Here is a 17482-nt window from a genome sequence, read left to right on the forward strand (position 1 = left end):
CTCGCTCTCGCTCTCGCTCTCGCTCTCTCATTCTTAATGATCTGTCTCTCTGGCAGTTTTGGGATGATCCATGATGGAGAGGGGAATCCTTGTCAGAAAGCGGAAGGAAACATCATGTCTCCAACCCTGGCAGGAAACAACGGGGTCTTCTCCTGGTCTGCCTGCAGTCGCCAATACCTCAGCCGCTTCCTCGGGTAAGCCTTATAAATTGACCTCTGAGATGGCTGCCATGCATGTAATGATGTAGTTTGGTTCTCATGCACCTGTTTGTGTTTAGGAGTCCTTAATGATAGGTCCCTGTCTGATAGTTCAGTGTTTCTTGGTTTTGTTCCACAGAACAGCTCAAGCATCGTGTCTGGTGGATGAGCCCAGGCAGATTGGGCAGTATAAATTCCCAGAGCAGCTCCCAGGCCAGCTCTATGATGCTGACACACAGTGCAAGTGGCAGTTTGGCTCCAAGGCTAAACTTTGCAACCTGGACTTTGTCAAGGTACCTGACACTGATAGGCACATTCGTTAGTGAGTTGCATGAAACTGTCTGACAAGTGTGCTACTGGGAAAACTAGGTAGGGTTTAAACCAGTATTATTTAATTTGCATGATCTTTGTGGGACAAACCATTCTATGTCCAAAACAGCCGTATTTAACCTCCCATTACAGTATTCAAAACGGGTCCAACAGACTTGAACACAACCCTAAGGGAATGGGCCTCTATAAGCTTCCACTATACTACATTCAACAAGACATGCATTGATATGTAAATCCAGCATGAATAAGGAACGGGTCAAGAAAAGGAGGTTGTGTGTGGGAAATCAACATCCACGCCAGTCCATCTGTAGGATTAGTGCTCATGGTATAGCCTGCTCCATTGTACATCCCCATACAACCTTTTGTCTTCTCCTGAACCCCAGCCCTAAATTTGAATCCGTCTCCTGAACCGCGATGTAGGTGACTCTACATCTTAATTAACAAGGATTTGGGATGTTTGCCTCCCCGTGTTTCTTCCCCCTGTTGGGATTCTGCGGTCGTTTCGCACGGTGCAGGGGAGCTAATTAGCCGCGTGCTCTGCTCTTACGGCTGGTCGTGGCACACTAGCCCAGTCAGTCTGCTGCAGAGCTAGATTAACACAGGGGGACTAGCTCTCTCACAACCCCGGTCTCACTAGCTGTCTGCCAGATGCAATCGGGCGGCACGCCAGCGTGGCACAGGTCCACCGCATGGCTCCCAAGGCCTCATCTCTCCATACTTACTGCTGCATTGTGGGAAGAAATTAAATATACATGAATAGTGTGTTTCAGGGAATACAATGATTGGTTTTGACAGGTTTTTTGGAAATGGGGGGTTATTGCTTGTAACCGTGGCAGTGGAGTGTTGGTGGTGTAGTGGTGGTGTTCTGATGAGGGGAGGCAGATGCTGGACTCACTGTTTGGTGTGTCTGGTCACTCTGCAGGACATCTGTAAGTCACTGTGGTGCCACAGGACAGGTCACCGGTGTGAGACCAAGTTCATGCCCGCTGCCGAGGGCACCAGCTGTGGGACTGACATGGTAAGTGTACCATCTGTTTCCATGGCAATGTTGCCCATCGTGAATGGGATGGGAGGAGACAGAGATTTCCCTCTAACATTATCACTCAGTGTAACACACTTTCAAACACACACAGCCGTAAAAACACACAGGGACGCATACACAAATGCCCAAGGCCCAAGCACATGCACAAAATACAGGTTCACTCACAAATCCACATATACACACACCTGCAGGAGCGTTCTGTGCATTGTTAAATGTCCCATAAGGACACAAGGCTCCTATTCTTTTTCTGCAGTGAAAGATGATAGTGGGAGAGAGAGAAAGGTGGTGATGTGTGTGAGTGTGTGGTTTGGCTCAGATAGGCCTAGGTCTCCAGGTGTGGTGCTGGGCATTCACCCAAACCAGCAACCTCAGCAGTGGGGCAAGCCAAAGATCCTACCACTGATACTAACTCAACTTTTTCATTTTTTCTCTCCACCCCGCCCTCATCCTCTCTCGCCCTCATCCTCTCTCTCTCTCTCTCTCTCTCTCTCTCTCTCTCTCTCTCTCTCTCTCTCTCTCTCTCTCTCTCTCTCTCTCTCTCTCTCTCTCTCTCTCTCTCTCTCTCTCTCTCTCTCTCTCTCTCTCTCTCTCTCTCTCTCTCTCTCTCTCTCTCTCTCTCTCTCTCTCTCTCTCTCTCTCTCCTCTTTCAACAGTGGTGTCGGCGAGGCCAGTGTGTGAAGTATGGTGACCACGGTCCGAGAGCTGTCAACGGTCAGTGGTCAGGATGGTCGGAGTGGTCGGACTGTTCAAGGACCTGTGGGGGAGGGGTGATGTACAGGGAGCGATCCTGCACCAGCCCCAGGTACAGTACTGTTAGCTATACTAGGGGGTCAGGTGGGGTCATAAGAGTTCACTTCTGATTTAGACTCTCACTCTGGGCTCTTTTTATGCATAGCCTACTAGGGGAGAGTGGGGTAAATTGAGCAATTTGTACATTTAGTATCACTCTGTCAAGGGAAATATAGTATTATTTCTAACAAAGATATCTACATATATATCAGCATGTTGTGTATCCCTGGAAATAATCAGAATTCATGTAAAAAATACAGTTTTGAAAACATAGCTTGTCCAAAGAAAGTGGTATCTTGGCAGAACTTACCCCAGGTATGGGGTAAGTTGAGCCATCGGACAGGGTAAGTTAAGCCATCTACAAATGAACATAGGCCAGGCCCTGTTGTTACCTCACATCCAAGCGATAATGCCTTGCATTACGCCTGTGATGAAAACACTTTAATTTGCTCAACCATTGGCTCAACTTACCCCATGGCCATTGGCTCAACTTACCCCAAGGCAAACATTTTGACTATATTAGCCCACACAGCTACAAGGATGCACTTTCATGCTGGGTTTAGGACTTCATATTCACGCTTATAGAGACCTCAACTGATGTATAGAACAATCTTAAAATGATCTACTTGAAACGTCTATCACACTAAATTAATTTGACCTGGTGAAAATAAGTTTTTTGGACCTAACTTGCTTACCACTTTTTTCCATGACTCCATGAAAGGATGACATCTTCCTAAATATTTGGTTGAATGATACATTTTGTGTATAGTTTCCTAGAAACAAGGGTGGCTCAACTTACCCCACTCTCCCCTACCTGAGACTACAACACATAACAAGCCTAGATTTGCACTGGGTGAACTCAATAACTCCTGGTAATACTCCAGAGAGGATTCTTACTGTGATAGTTACTCCTCCCTCTTTTGAGGCATTTTGTCTTGTCTAGTAGAGGTAACGCTACATACAAGATGGCTGATGGATAGATGAGCTTGAGGCATGAGTAGCCACATTTTACCTCAACTGTTGCTTGTCTCTACCAGCACTACCGTAGAACACATGCAGAGCTCCACAGACAGTGTGTCTGCTCTGTGCAAACAGAACAGGGTTGGATTTAGACAGGTAAACATGGCCTTCCTCCCAGTCAGCTCCCCCTAACTTACTAACTGAGTGCCTGGCTAGCTGCCTGCCAGTTGGCTGTCAGCCCATTAAACACTATTATCTGTCAGTCTACAAACAGACAGCAGGCCAGATTAAAGGGTTCTCTCTCATGCCAGTTTAACCTGCTCAGCCCACAGCGCTACTCAATGCTCTGCCTCAAGCTACTCGTCTAATCTTCTGACTTCCCTAGGCAACACAAACCTCTTCTTCTTCAAGCATTCACAGCCGAGGCAGACACTGAACACACACACACACACACACACACACACACACACACACACACGTAAATATAGAGACGTAGCCCCAACACTGGATACAATTCTCAGGTTCATATTAGTTTTTCTGTTAGATCTTCTGTGTACTAAATGTCTCTCTGCTAGATTGTTCTCATAATACATCTGATTGATGTCAGATTGATGTGAAAGCTCAAGAAGAGCCAGATTGCATCTGACCTTTGGCTTCTGGATTAATTAGAGATTACGAGTCCCTCTGAGGGCAGGTTTGTCTTTGGAGGGCTTGGCTGCTTCAGAAAAGGACAAGGAGCTGAAAGAAGGAGGTACATTATTGATGGACAGGTGGCTTAGATATCTTAGCATCTGGCTTGTTCTCAGGTTTGTGTCTTGCGGGACGGGATGTGATCATGCCTATTGGATAACATCCAGGCGCTCAACCACTTTGATTGCATCAATGATAATGACCTCAACTCAAACCTTTTCAGTGTGTTGAGAACACTGATTTCTTTGTTCCGTAATGTTGATGAATAAGACGATCTGTTAGTCACACCAATTAGACTATGATCGAGAAATGTAATGGCGGATATGATTTCCAGGGCAGTTTAATGTGTTTGTGTGAGTGTTTGTGCGTGTGTGTGTGTGTGTCTGATGGTGTAAGCCCAGGTGTTTCCTCCCAGCAGTTTCAGCAGGTTGATGGAGGATCTCTCCTCTCAGCACAGGCAGGATAGAGTAACCTTCCCAGGCACAGGTGTCCCTATGCTATATGGCTTGGGAAGTCCACCTTACCTTCCTCACTTACGTATGTCTCTTTTCGTTAATGGCGTAACGTTTCAATGGCTTTTACTTGTACCTCAAAATCAATACATGCAGACAAAAGCAACAAAAAAACTCCCACATGCTACAAGGGGGAACCCTCAATCGGTTTGGATGTAGTGTCTCAGCAGAGAGTTGGAAACTACTTCTCCCTCTCCCCAACAGTCTGTCCAGTCAACAGGCCATATGTGTTGGAGGACTGACGTTGGTGAGGTGCTGTCCTCTCTACTGTACCTGATTGTTCACTTAATCCAGCCTAGACCAGCCTGGGGAGAGGGAGAGCCAGAGGCAGACAGACCCTGATATGATGCACGATACATAGTCAGTGATTAGCAGACAGACCATACATGGAGCTATAGAGGTATAATCCATGTTGATAAAAAAAATGTTGGCATTAAAGAGGTATTTTTAGTAAGAAGCAGCCGCTAAATCTTGATTGATGTTGCGAATTGGGAATCATGGCGTCAGTGGAAAAGGCATGACCTGAAATTGTCACAAGTCAGTTTACCTACAGATCCTACAGGATCTTAATTTGATCACCCTGTTGCAGGAGAACTTGTAGTGTATTTGAGGTTTCTGAAGTTTGTATTTTCCACTTTGACATTTCAGACTTGATTTTCCCTTACGAAAAATGCATCAACCCCTACAAAAATGTCAATTAATTATAATCCACATAATAATTCACATTTCCTCTTGCTGCAGGATTATTTTCCTGCTGTAGCAAACTGGCTCAAATTAAGATCCTACATCTGTACAGTATGGAGCAATGGTATTTATGATACTTTACTTCTCTGCTGACTACTTTCTGGGTTTGTGACAGCTTGTGGTCCATTACAGTATTAAAATCATCTATAACTCCCTCCTGAGCAGTGTCTTCATTGACCTTTCACCATTGAACTGTTGGATCTGTTTGTCCCCTTAAATCACATTTTAGCTCTGATCCGTGAGAATAGGAGAGTGTATTTTAAGAAATCTGTCCAATTATTTTGGCAGCCCCCTCTTGGTATAATCTGTGGTTCTGAAGATGGATTACCCTCAATCTGCCGACATGTTTTGGCTATCAGACTGTAACATCCCCGTGTAGTTTACAGATTAGGGGAGAATATGTTCTCTCCTCAAAAACCACAGAACATATTATATAATGTACTATGCAATTATATTCAGTAAAGATTATATCTTTGTTTGAAGACCTTTAAAATGTTTCAGAAGTTCCAAATCATCTTAAAGACACTGTTGATGGCTACCTAATATACATCATTACAGGTGTTGTAAAATATAGATTTTTTATCAGTAATATTTTAATTTTGTAGTGCGGGAATCCTCCTCTGAACACAGCAATCACCTGGCTGATAAATATGGCCACATAGGTTGGAGTTTGATAGTATGAGCCTTTATAAGCTCTTAAAGATGCTTTGCAAAGGTTAAAACACAGCAGTTATTGTCAGTGTGTGCAGCCTGTGATGCTATCAGGTTGCAGACCCCTGGGTTAATATCAGCCTGGGAGGTCCAGTAGGCCCTGAGGGCAGAGGTCAGGAGGGCTCACTGGGGCTCCGCACCGCACAGAGGGGAGTGTGATCCAGCAGGGAGGCCCAGCTCCCAGCAGGCCTTTGATTCAGATGGGAGTACTGGTGCGGAGTGACTGGGGAGGAAGCAGGGCAGCAAAGTAGGAGGTCCAGTGGTGGTTAGGGGTGGTCAGGAGCCTGAGAGAGATGACCCTGTGCAGTGGTGGTTGCTGTGTGAGGCACAGGGAGGAGGAGGAGGGAAGGGGAGGACAAGGAGGGGGAAGGGAGAGAGCAGGTGATGACTAGCCGGACAGGATGACCTCTAGTCCTCTGAAGTTTAGACTCATTGCTGTCGCCGGGAGATTTAACGTCCCTCTGGGATGCTGGAGGTACAGGATCTGCTGAGAGAGAGAAGAAAAAGGGTATAACAAGAAGTTACACTTGGCTGGTTTCTTTTGTAGTCTGTGAGTGAGTAGTCAGCAATCCCCAAAAGTGTTTTTCAATCTACTCAGTATGGATCAGATACTGTACTGCAGGGTTCCCCAACTGGCGGCCCGCATGCCGAATTTGGCCCGTGGGTGATTTTATTTCGCCACCCCAAGTTTTCTGGAATTTGTATATATATATATATATATATATATATATATATATATATATATATGCAGTACCAGTCAAAAGTTTGGACACACCAACTCATTCAAGGGCTTTTCTTTATTTTGACTATTTTCTACATTGTAGAATAATAGTGAAGACATCAAAACTATGAAATAACACATATGGAATCATGTAGTAACCAAAAAAGTGTTAAACAAATCAAAATATATTTGAGATTTGAGATTCTTCAAATAGCCACCCTTTGCCTTGATGAGAGCTTTGCACACTCTTGGCATTCTCTCAACCAGCTTCATGAGGTAGTCACCTGGAATGCATTTCAATTAACAGGTGTTAATTTGTTAAAAGTTAATTTGTAGAATTTATTTCCTTGTTAATGCGTTTGAGCCAATCAGTTGTGTTGGGACAAGGTAGGGGTGGTATACAGAAGATATCCCTATTTGGTAAAAGACCAAGTCCATATTATGGCAAGAAAAGCTCAAATAAGCAAAGAGAAACTACAGTCCATCATTACTTTAAGACATGAAGGTCAGTCAATACGGAACATTTCAAGAACTTTGAGAGTTTTTTTTCAAGTGCAGTCGCAAAAACCATCAAGCGCTATGATGAAACTGGCTCTCATGAGGACCGACACAGGAAAGGAAGACCCAGAGTTACCTCTGCTGCAGAGGATAAGTTCATTAGAGTTACCAGCCTCAGAAATTGCAGCCCAAATAAATGCTTCACAAAGTTCAAGCCACAGATACATCTCAACATCAACTGTTCAGAGGAGACTGCGTGAATCAGGCCTTCATGGTCGAATTGCTGCAAAGAAACCACTACTAAAGGACACCAATAATAAGAAGAGACTTGCTTGATCCAAGAAACACGAGCAATCGACATTAGAACGGTGGAAATCTGTCCTTTGGTCTGATGAGTCCAAATTTGAGATTTTTGGTTCCAACCGCCGTGTCTTTGTGTGACGCACAGTAGGTGAAAGGATGATCTCCGCATGTGTGGTTCCCACCATGAATCATGGAGGAGGAGGTGTGATGGTGTGGGGGTGCTTTGCTGGTGACACTGTCTGGGATTTATTTAGAATTCAAGGCACACTTAACCAGCATGGCTTGCGCTTAGTGGGACTATCATTTGTTTTTCAACAGGACAATGACCCAAAACACACCTCCAGGCTGTGTGAAGGCTATTTGACCAAGAGGGAGAGTGATGGAGTGCTGCATCAGATGACCTGGCCTCCACAATAACTCGACCTCAACCCAATTGAGATGGTTTGGGATGAGTTGGACCGCAGAGTGACGGAAAAGCAGCCAGCAAGTGCTCAGCATATGTGGGAACTCCTTCAAGACTGTTGGAAAATCATTCCTCATGAAGCTGGTTGAGAGAATGCCAAGAGTGTGCAAAGCTGTCATCAAGGCAAAGGGTGGCTACTTTGAAGAATCTCAAATCTAAAATATATTTAGATTTTTAAAACACTTTTGGGGTTATTATTTCATAGTTTTGATGTCTTCACTATTATTCTACAATGTAGAAAATAGTAAAAAAACGAAAAACCCTTGAATGAGTAGATGTGTCCAAACCTTTGACTGGTACTGTAAATATATGTATTTATTTATTCATATATTAAATATACAGTGCATTCGGAAAGTATTCAGACCCCTTGACTTTTTCCACATTTTGTTACGTTACAGCCTTATTCTAAAATGGATTAAATCATTTTTTTCCCTCATCAATCCACAAAAAATATACCATAATGACAAAGCAAAAACTGTTTTTTGCAATAACAAAAAAACGGAATTACGAGATTTACATGAGTATTTAGACGCTTTATTCACTACATTGTTGAAGCACCTTTGGCAGCGATTACAGCCTCAAGTATTCTTGGGTATGACGCTACAAGCTTGGCACACCGGTATTTGGGGAGTTTCTCCCATTCTTCTCTGCAGATCCTCTCAAGCTCTGTCAGGTTGGATAGGGAGCGTCGCACAGCTATTTTCAGGTCTCTCCAGAGATGTTCGATTGGGTTCATGTCCGAGCTCTGGCTGGGCCACACAAGGACATTCGGAGACTTGTCCCGAAGCCACTCCTCCGTTGTCTTGGCTGTGTGCTTAGGGTCATTGTCCTGTTGGAAGGTAAACCTTTGGCCCAGTTTGAGGTCCATTTGCACTCTGGAGCAGGTTTACATCAAGGATCTCCCTGTACTTTGCTTTGTTCATCTTTCCCTCGATCCTAACTAGTCTCCCAGTCCCTGCCACTGAAAAACATCCCCATAGCATGATGCTGCCACCACCATGCTTCACCGTAGGTATGATGCCAGGTTTCCTCCAGACGTGACGCTTGGCATTCAGGCCAAAGAGTTCAATCTTGGTTTCATCAGACCAGACAATCTTGTTTCTCATGGTCTGAGAGTCTTTAGGTGTCTTTTGGCAAACTCCAAGCGGGCTGTCATGTACCTTTTACTGAGGAGTGGCTTCCGTCTGGCCACTATACTATAAAGGCCTTATTGGTGGAGTGCTGCAGAGATGGTTGTCCTTCTGGAAGGTTCTCCCATCTCCACAGAGGATCTCTGGAGCTCTGTCAGAGTGACCATAGGGTTCTTGAACATCTCCCTGACCAAGGCCCTTCTCCCCCGATTGCTCAGTTTTGCCGGACGGACAGCTCTAGGAAGAGTCTTGGTGGTTCCAAACTTCTTCCATTTAAGAATGATGGAGAACACAGTGTTTTTGGGGACCTTCAATGCTGCAGACATTTTTTGTTACCCTTCCCCAGATCTGTGCCTCGACACAATCCTGTCTTGGAGCTCTACGGACAATTCCTTTGACCTCATGGCTTGGTTTTTGCTCTGACATGCACTGTCAACTGTGGGACCTTATATAGACAGGTGTGTACCTTTCCAAATCATGTCCAATCAATTGCATTTACTACAGGTGGACTCCAATCAAGAAACATCTCAAGGATGGTCAATGGGAACAGGATGCACATGAGCTCAATTTCGAGTCTCATAGCAAAGGGTCTGAATACTTATGTAAATAAGGTATTTCTGTGTTTAAAAAAATACATTTGCAAACAGTTCTAAAAACCTGTTTTTTCTTTGTCATAATGGGGTATTGTGTGTAGATTGATGAGGATTTTTATTTATTTAATCAATTTTAGAATAAGGTTGTAATGTAACAAAATGTGGAAAAAGTCAAGGGGTCTGAATACTTTCCGAATGCACTGTATACTTTAAAAATTGCAATTGTTGGACTTAAAAGACTATAAAAACACCATCAAATCAGCTCCAAGTGATTTCTATTTTGGAAATATGTTCCAAAGTATTCCCGCGCATAATAGAGAGATATATGTGACCGTGTACTAATGTAAACAAGGTTTGAAATTATTATGGGCTTCTTGTAGTCAATTTGCAGTCTACAAATTATTTGTAGTTATGTTCCGGCCATCCCTGTCCATCCACTCAAGAAAAGATTGTCCCGCAGCTGAATGTAGTTAATGATCCTTTACTGCATCTCATCTTATTATTATTATTATATTATAAGTAAACAAGTAGCAGCCGAACCCCTGTTAGAACCCGACAACGTGTTGTCTGCAGCCCTCATGCCTATATGTCTGCATGCCTAAGCCCTAATAGGATCAGACTGGGAGCTCAGGCCCAGATCTCTGCACACAAAATGAGCGGTGCTCTGCAAACAGGAGGTTTACACAGACACCTTTAATAGAGCCCGTTACTCTGGGCCTTTCTGGCAGCTCTGGGACACACCAGAAAGAGGTTTGCCATCCAGGTTTATGTTACAATCCACTGTTATCAGCACGTGCATTTCTCTGTGTAAGCTCTGCTCAGATGAGTGTTGACAGTAAAATATATTATGGAATGTGTGCCGCTTTGATGCTGAACATAATACACATATCACGTTTTCGCTGTGTGTGGTTTGATAGGAATTAGTGGTATGAGGTGTTAGGCTTTACCACAAATAGTGTTTTAATAAGTTGTGTTTTGCTTTGCTGTTTAGTGTATGGGCTGATGTTGTTGTGTTAGCTTACATATTTGATCTTGGCAATGAAATCCAATAATATTTCCCAGCGCTTGTCTGGGTGACTATGACAAGTGTTGTGTCTATTTGTATCTATTTGGTTGGCATTTCAACCCAGACGGTCTACTAATGCACATACATCTACCCAGGGCTTTTGAAATGAAGACGTAATACTCAGTTATTTGAACGAATCATGGAAGACTTTCCTTCTTATTTAACAACACGCTGTTCCCCATGTGTGAACACACAAGCACCCACACAAACACCAACACAAACACAAGCGAATGCTGGCTCTGCTCCAGCAGGAAGAGCCTAACGGAGATTCATTTGCTTTGAGGTTAGGCAGTGGAAGCCTTCCCAAGAAGTGCACTGCTCCACTTTAAAACAGCCTATCAGGCTCACAACAGGGAAATGGTGTGAGTAGGTTCCACAGGAGGTTGGTGGCATCTTAATTAGGGAGGACGGGCTCGTGGTAATGGCTAAAGCGGAATGGTATCAAGTACATCAAACACATGGTTTCCATGTGTTTGATGCCATTCAATTCGCTCCGTTCCAGCCATTATTTTGAGACGTCCTCCCCTCAGCAGCCTCCACTGGTAGGTTGAACAGAGGCCTTTTCTATTCATGTGGCTGAGTGGAGATACTTGTGGCTGCTGTCTTTACAGGAGTGGTTGGGAACTTGGTTGAAAACCCATTAACCTGACTAGTAGTGTTGTTCTGAGGTTGTCATTGTATATGTGGTCTTGCTGAGTCTTAAATGTGACTGATTTAATGATGCTTTGAAACTGTCAAAACAGGGCCCTAGAAATGTTGGCTTGAATCCCTTCTCCCCATGTGTTGAACATGAGAAGAAGAGAATGCCTGCCCTAACCTACAGTGAGGGAAAAAAGTATTTGATCCCCTGCTGATTTTTGTACGTTTGCCCACTGACAAAGACATGATCAGTCTATAATTTTAATGGTAGGTTTATTTGAACAGTGAGAGACAGAATAACAACAACAAAAATCCAGAAAAACGCATGTCAAAAATGTTATAAATTGATTTGCATTTTAATGAGGGAAATAAGTATTTGACCCCTCTGCAAAACATGACTTAGTACTTGGTGGCAAAACCCTTGTTGGCAATCACAGAGGTCAGATGTTTCTTGTAGTTGGCCACCAGGTTTGCACACATCTCAGGAGGGATTTTGTTCCACTCCTCTTTGCAGATCTTCTCCAAGTCATTAAGGTTTCGAGGCTGTATATGTGCTTTCTTGAGCAGGGGGACTTTGCGGGCGTTGCAGGATTTCAGTCCTTCACGGCGTAGTGTGTTACCAATTGTTTTCTTGGTGACTATGGTCCCAGCTGCCTTGAGATCATTGACAAGATCCTCCCGTGTAGTTCTGGGCTGATTCCTCACCATTCTCATGATCATTGCAACTCCACGAGGTGAGATCTTGCATGGAGCCCCAGGCCGAGGGAGATTGACAGTTATTTTATGTTTCTTCCATTTGCGAATAATCGCACCAACTGTTGTCACCTTCTCATCAAGCTGCTTGGCGATGGTCTTGTAGCCCATTCCAGCCTTGTGTAGGTCTACAATCTTGTCCCTGACATCCTTGGCGAGCTCTTTGGTCTTGGCCATGGTGGAGAGTTTGGAATCTGATTGATTGATTGCTTCTGTGGACAGGTGTCTTTTATACAGGTAACAAGCTGAGATTAGGAGCACTCCCTTTAAGAGTATGCTCCTAATCTCGTTACCTGTATAAAAGACACCTGGGGGCCAGAAATCTTTCTGATTGAGAGGGGGTCAAATACTTATTTCCCTCATTAAAATGCAAATCAATTTATAACATTTTTTACATTCGTTTTTCTGGATTTTGTTGTTGTTATTCAGTCTCTCACTGTTCAAATAAACCTACCATTAAAATTATAGACTGATCATTTCTTTGTCAGTGGGCAAACGTACAAAATCAGCAGGGGATCAAATACTTTTTTCCCTCACTGTATGTCACATCTGTGTTGGGTCTACAACAATTGTCTATTGTTTTAGGCCACAACACAACGGGAAGTTTTGCCAGGGCTCCAGTCGTCTCAACCAGCTGTGTAACACAAAGCCGTGCCAGCCCAGCGGAGTTGACTTCCGTGCCCAGCAGTGTGCCGAGTACAACAGCAAACCCTTCAGGGGCTGGTACTACAAATGGAAGCCCTACACCAAGGTGGAAGGTATGGAAACTATTTGCTCTATTCCCCCTGTAATTAGGAACAGGGTAAATGTTCAATGAGAATGCACCTCATTCAGCCAGGTGTTCTACACTCACCGTACCCCCAATAGGGACATTTATAGGACATTCCAAAGTATTAGAGCGAATTTATAAATCAAGAGATGTAAGAAAACACATTCAAGTTAATACACTCTTACACAAAGGGGTTCCGAAAGGGTTCTTCGGCTGTCCCCATAGGATAACCCTTTTTGGTTCCCTGTAGATACCTTTTTGGTCCCAAGTAGAACCCTTTTGGGTTCCATGTGGAACCCTCTGTGGAAAGGGTTGTACATGGAACCCAAAAGGGTTCTACCTGGAACCAAAAGGAGTTATTCAAAGGGTTATCCTATGGGGACAGCCGAATAACCCTTTTAGGTTCTAGATAGCACTTTTTTTTCTAAGAGGGTACAGTGCAAGCTTGTTAAAAGTGCATTTAATTAACATTGCAGATTGATCAGAACTTTATGTCCTGTTTATACTCGTAAAGCTCTCAAATTAGGCTATATGTTGGATCACTTGGGAAAAACAAGTTTGTTTTGAAATACAAATATTTTTTCTTTTGTGACAAACCTTGTTTACTCATTTGAATGCTGAAGCCAAAATGTGCCTCATGTGCAACATATCAATGTATCAGTCTACTCATGCCTGGGAGTGCTGTGGATAACCTGTCAGTCTAATCTACATGGGAAACATGTAGCCACCTGCTCTCTCCCAGTGAGAAGGAATAGATTATAAAGGAAGCCCTTAAGGCAGGTTTGACCTGTGTCTACAGCATACATACTGTATGAGTGAGAGAGAAGGGAGGGAGAGCGAGAGGGAGAGATAGAGAGAGTTTGGCTGACACCCCATTACCTTTGTGAGGCGCTGATTTATGAAGATGCAAGCAGCAGATCCTGAAAAGCCTCCTGGGGCCTGAGGTGAACGGCCGCCTCCGTTTATTAAAGGTTGATTGTAGAGTGGTTTCACACCGCTCTCCCTCCTCTCTCTCTCTCCCTGTGGAGGGACACTCCCTAAGGCCCAGTCCCCAGGGCAGCCTGTGGTGTCTGAACTTGGCATCATTTCAGAGGACATGCCGAGTTACCAGGAGGTAAAGGCAGTCTTACCCTGGTCTAACTGGGCTCTAAGCACCATATCCAATAGACTTTATGAAATCAAGTGCCTTGGCCTACGGATGTGAATTACTAACGTGGAATGTCAACTAGAAATTCATAAGATGCTTCTGTAAGGCATTCAGTGGTTCACATCATCAGTAATGTAAGAGATTGATTTTAAGACAAGATGGAAGGAATCTGAATGGGTGGAAGGAATCTGAATAGGTCAGATAATGATGCCTTTTGCCTCCAGGCTGTTGCAATGCTGCTGGTAACACCCCTGTCATTAGTCAGTGACTGTGACTGTGTGTTGTACAGTAGATCCCGGTACTTGGCCCATGTCTGAAACTCTGTGTGAGACCTGTGGAGAAGCTGCCCTCTCTGCATTCCCTGTTTTATGGGCCCATTTGTAACATCCTTTCAGGTCTGAAGTATGTGAATTGTGGCAGAGGTATGCTACTTCTTCAGTCCCCAGAGGGACCACACATTGCACTGCAGTGGACATGCATCGTTAACACAATAGAACCCTGAATACACTCTTCACCAGTACCCCATCGATTGGCTCTTATCTTGCCTCATCAATTGGCGAGTACGGTTCCTTCATTACCATGTGCCTGTCCTTTGCCCAACATTGTAATATGGAGTGTACCAGTGACAGAGAGAGAGGCCATAAGGAGGTTTGTGCTCTATATAGACCTGGAGACTCATACCTGGGAAGGAGGAATTGGTTAATGCACAGGTGCAGAATTACCGCCATGATCTTGTTTATGACATATGTTAAATCTTCTCAATGTCCTCTGTAGCTGAGGATATCTGCAAGCTGTACTGCATCGCTGAGGACTTTGACTTCTTCTTTGCCATGGCCAGCAAAGTCAAGGATGGGACATCCTGCTCAGACCAGAAAGGGGACGTGTGCATCGAAGGAGTCTGTGAGGTAAAGTGCAGATTTGAGGAACATGATGTACAGCAACACATTAACTACATCTAAGTCTACTGAATGTGATATAGAACACAGGATGCTGTCTGTGTCATCTAAGTTCCTTCTGTTTCTTCCATCCTGCAGCCGGTGGGTTGTGACCAGGTCCTGGGCTCAAAGGCAACTTTGGATGCCTGTGGAGTTTGTAGAGGGGACAACTCCACCTGCAAGTTCTTCAAAGGCCAGTACGTCCTCCAGCACCGAGCTAACGGTACGTCAATCAAGAAGACTGACATGTCAATTTGATTCAGTGGGAGAGAGGAGGAGCTCTGTTGTAGGACAGTTCTGGCAAAGTGTTATTGGAGCAGAGTTATCTGAACATGACAGGGTGAATTCTCTAGCAGATGCCACTGTGGGGGAGACAGTACCTTCCTCCAGACCTCATACTATACTCTCACAACTGGCTAAGAGCAACCTTTCCAGATCACTGTGTGTGTGTGGCCCTTTAAGGGTCCAATAGACAAAGCTCTCTGACTGAACCGAAAAGTGACCGCTTGGCAGACCTAGATGTTGGGTCATGGAGCACAGGCTGGGTTGCTTCTAATAGAGTGGAAAGTTATGTACGTGTCAGCTTGCATGCGTTGTTACACCAGGGCAGCTGTATACTACAGAGAGTTATAATGGTTTATGCTGTCTCAGTGAATTAAGCTTACTGTCTCACCTCTTTACTGAAAACACAGCACCATATGATCAGGTTATATAAAACACTTTGTAATTCAATGTACAAAGGGAAGATTAAAACCAGGGAAGTTTTTAGTTGGAAGGTGTTTTTTGCATTTGGTCTTGATGAGAATCCATCCCAATAAAATACTTGAATATACCCAGGACAGTCTGTTGCTTGCATGGAATTGTTATACAAATTGTGTTCTGTACATCCACTGTAATGAGTGTTGTCATGTAAAAAATTTAATAAATCTCTAATTAAACAATTTCCTGACTCTCACAAGGTAAATTAGCTCTTTCTCTTCCTGTTCAGAATACTACGCCATGGTGACCATCCCACCTGGAGCAAGGAGCATCCGTGTTCAGGAGATGGAGATCTCCACCAGCTACCTGGCTGTGCGCACCCTGAAGAGGAAGTACTATCTGACAGGGGACTGGACGGTGGACTGGCCTGGAAAGTTCCAGTTCGGTGGGACGGTGTTTGACTATCAGCGCTCTTTCAACCGCCCAGAGAGCCTGTACACGGCTGGACCCACTAATGAGACCCTGGTCTTTGAAGTAAGTTGCCCCTCCGTCCCCGTCTGCCCTGACGTCCGTTAGCGAATTAGCGGTGACAGGGCCTTGGCACAGCGCTCGGACGCTCACTCAGATGAAAACAAGGCCGGGCTGTAGTGCAGGGTGGGCGGGAAAAAGTAGAAAACTCCCAACAACAACGAGTGGTACAGGGGAGTAACGCTACTGTTCAGGATTAATTGTGTCCTGATTCGGATGTCGTCGGGGCTTTCATCTCTATAATCAAGAGGTCTGGGGTTCAAACAGCTCGCCATGCGCTTTGAACTTCCAGATTCATGCAAAAGAATAATACAATTCTGCACATTCCGCAAGATTTATCTGAAACCAGGCCAGCGGCTTTAACTTCAATTGAGTGGCAGGGAGAGGTGTCAAGCATCTCAAAGCGGCAACAGAGAGAGAAGGGAGAAAAAGTGGTCAATTAGGATAAACGGGCCATCATGCCTCCATATTCACCATCCAGGTCAAAGTGGACACCTCACCTTATGTGTCACAGGCACTAGTATGTAGTGTTTTCCTTTTAAAACGTGCTGTTAATAAGGATGTAGACATAGCAGCTGGTTGGACACAGACAGTGCACAGTTTACACACCCTCTATTACCTTTGTCTGTCAGAGCAGAGGCCTAAGCTCTGAGGTAAAAGCAAGCCATTACTTGTCGTCACACATTGCTGCAACTGATGGTCGAAAAGAATAGAAATTAAGCTCCTGACAGTCGAATGAAAATAAGTGTTATTGATTGTCCTTGGAGAATAAGTGACTCTCAAGGTTGCTCATGCTGTAGTCTGTATATTTAAGAGTTAGGGTGTTGAGAGGTGGAGGATATATTCCACAGATAGCTATGTAAACAGTGGCATGCTTTTTTCACATGCCCTTTGAACTCTTCTTAGAAACAGAGGGGGAAAACCAGGTGAGTTTGGAAAGTTTGGTTTGTTATCCATCCACCAAAGGCAAGGTGAAAGTAATGTAAAAGCTAGTTTGGACAGAGCCCTCGGCCTCAGGCTACCTGTGAACTGAGAGCTCAAGTTTAAACGGCGTCTATAAATATATGAGAAATGCAATAGTGAAATCCCTGGAATGCTGTCACGGTTTCGGCCGAGGCTGCTCCTCCTCCTGGTTCGGGCAGGCTTCGGCGGTCGTCGTCCCCGGAGTACTAGCTGCCACCGATCTATGTTTCATGTTCGTTTGGTTTGGTCTTAATGTTGTACACCTGTGTCTAGTTAGTCCTCGTTAGTGTTCTATTTAGT

At 44.4% G+C, this 17482-nt stretch overlaps 1 pseudogene across 1 annotated transcript in view; it reads left to right on the forward strand.

Moving 5' to 3' along the window:
* Positions 1-17482, forward strand: part of LOC311111338 (A disintegrin and metalloproteinase with thrombospondin motifs 18-like) — a 36749-nt pseudogene that overhangs the window by 959 nt on the left and 18308 nt on the right. The window contains exons 2-9 of the transcript in view: positions 57-194; positions 337-490; positions 1450-1545; positions 2223-2371; positions 12727-12899; positions 14832-14962; positions 15092-15215; positions 15981-16225. The product of the transcript in view is annotated as an A disintegrin and metalloproteinase with thrombospondin motifs 18-like (transcript). The remainder of the gene's footprint in view (positions 1-56; positions 195-336; positions 491-1449; positions 1546-2222; positions 2372-12726; positions 12900-14831; positions 14963-15091; positions 15216-15980; positions 16226-17482) is intronic.

This window comes from Coregonus lavaretus (assembly GCF_964263955.1).
Source record: "Coregonus lavaretus genome assembly, chromosome: 37".
In the NCBI taxonomy this organism is placed as follows: Eukaryota; Metazoa; Chordata; class Actinopteri; order Salmoniformes; family Salmonidae; genus Coregonus; species Coregonus lavaretus.